Genomic DNA, 2662 nt, shown 5'->3' on the forward strand with positions numbered 1-2662 from the left:
ATAAAAAAAAAGAAATATGTTTACCAATACTTTTTTGACCTACTGTAAATCAGACCAACGTCAGCAGAGATATAATGAATCGGTCTTTGTTTTATTTCTATCTTAACTTATAAAAAACAGATACTTCTAACTCATTGACTTATTGACCACTGTTTCTTATAATCCAAAATGCTTATAAAGCTAAAATTATGAACGGTGGTTCTTCTCATGAAATAGTTGAAAAAAATGAAATAAAATTTTTAAAAAATTGTAATTAGGTTATAGTTAATTATTGTTTGAAAAAAGAAAAAAGGAGAAAAAAAATGTATCTTAGCTTAATATATGTTAGTGTTTATATATTCATGGATTGGTAAGTATCTTATGTGTTCTAGTCGCTATTATGTGAAAAATTTATTTTAGTTTCATTTTTATTTAATCTCTCTAATATCAGATTTAAGATTAAAGATTATTAATTAACCTATCTACCTTCACAGAATTTTCATAAAAGCTAATATAACCCAAACTTAATTTTAGAAAACATTGAATATTCTAAAAAAAAATTAATATAATTTAAGTACATCATAGTAACCATTAGTTTGAATAATTTCTCTCCAATGCAATTTAATCGAGATTGACTTAGTTTTGAATATTAAACCGTGTTAATTATGATTATGGATTAATCTTGAGATTTTCACATGATAAATATGTATTCTGGAACAGCTGATATATGACTGGAGAAACGCGTTGGAGCCTCCAGACGAGAACAAACAGTATCTATTCCAGCCCTCTATATCCATGTTATCTTTTCGACTGACTGACTGACAATAGAGCCTTCATTCATATCTCCCGTCAGTGAAACTCCCTCATCTTCCTTCTATTTTTGAACTTGAATAGTTCAAAAATTTTTTTGTTGATTTCCGATAGCACATCACTTTTATACTTTATAATGCTTTATACATTTTAATAATAGTATTGTCTATGTAAATTATAACTTATTATTTTGGTATTTTTACGGAAATTTTTTATTTTGATAGTTTTTAAAGATAAGAAAGTAATTGTTTTCAAATAACTTTTTTGTTTAGTAATTTATCTAGGTTTAAGTAGGTACATTTTAATTTTTTCAGTTACCAGTATAGTTTTACGGCCAGTTGCCCTATTTTTTAATTCTAATCTTTTATCTGGATGTGAAATGCATTTTTTTATGTATTTTTTTTTTTAATTTTTGATAATAATTTTTTTTCGTTGATTATTTTTAGGATAATGTGAGCATATTAATTAAACAAAGTTAAAACTATAGTGTGATAGTTAAAATTAAGAATCTAACTAGAATAGTAACAGTATCAGTTGTAATAATTCTATATATGTTTTTGTAGTATACAATTAAAAAAATTGCTTAGTAATTATAAAAATAATTTAAATTTATATCAATACAACCCAGTGCAGTACTTCGTAAGGAGCTACTGTTACTAGACCAACGGTTATACAAGGAGGTGATTTAGTAGAATCACGCTCAACCGCCAGAGTTTTCTCTAATTAAGGAGGCTGAGTTAACTCACTCGATTTCACATGCTTTTGGAGTGACTCACTGTTACAGCATAAATAATTATTTCTCAAAACGGGATTCGAACCTGGGTCCTTAGAGTTAGTAGCACAGTGCCTTACCACTGAGCCACCCCGCTTGATGATTTATTTATAATAATTTATGAACAGTAGTGCCTTTACCTCGAGGACCCTCTGGTCATGTGCTCAGAGGCCTGCAATCTGTAACAACTTAATTAAGTTGTTCCTCCGTGTAGTGTCTGGTTGGACACACGTTCAACCACCTTGCTTTTACTATGCTAATATGCTATGTTAACTTTAAGGTTATATATAATAAATAATATGTTTCATCACAAATAATCTGCTGTTATTTGACTATTAGTAGGATCTTACATCTTGAACCCCTTTCCAGGTGAACATAATAGTGCTTAGTAAATTGATTACTAAGTAATTTCAAGAGTTTATTTAGGTTTATATATTTTTTTAAAAATTTTATTATATTTATCTTGTTTTGTGTTATATGTTAACATCTGTAAATCACGATGGAATACAGCCTTTCGTAGTTGGTCCCATTTCCTTCCGGATGCTTGATTACCAGAGGGCATCAACCTGCCCATGAATGAATCATTGTGTTGAATATGGATCAGTTGGGACACTAGGAGATCCCACGTGTTTACTTTATTTTTATTTTATTGTTATATACCATAAAGAGTGCTTCATAAACCTTTTCAAATTTAAAAATATTTCCATGTGTAAATAATATATTTCAAAATATTCCCGGGTTCCTTGTCTATTGAATTCGAATTTTATTGTATTGTTTACAATGCAGCAAGTTGAAATAATGAAATAATTAAAACATTAATAAAGCTTTAATACCTCTTGTTACCGTGGACCAATAACAGCTTTAAACAAAGATATCTTTTGTTTATACACCAATCTTCTACCCCGGAAAAGTTCAATTTATTTTATATAAATATTTAGTGTTTTTTTCCCCTTTCCCAATATTTCTTTATTTTAAAAATATTTACACTACACAGACGTTTCGGGTGTCTGAAGACAGAAGAGGACTCCGAAACGTCGGTGTCATGTAAATATTTAATACAAATTAACATTTTTAAAAAGAGAAATACGAAAATCTAAATAT

The 2662-nt window shown here is 28.5% G+C and overlaps 1 protein-coding gene across 8 annotated transcripts in view; it reads left to right on the forward strand.

The window, feature by feature from the left end:
- Positions 1 to 2662, forward strand: part of LOC106682966 (dystrophin) — a 616519-nt gene that overhangs the window by 203585 nt on the left and 410272 nt on the right. The window lies entirely within an intron of this gene.

Source organism: Halyomorpha halys, unplaced genomic scaffold, assembly GCF_000696795.3.
Source record: "Halyomorpha halys isolate HHAL.00 unplaced genomic scaffold, Hhal_1.1 Scaffold455.1, whole genome shotgun sequence".
NCBI lineage: Eukaryota > Metazoa > Arthropoda > Insecta > Hemiptera > Pentatomidae > Halyomorpha > Halyomorpha halys.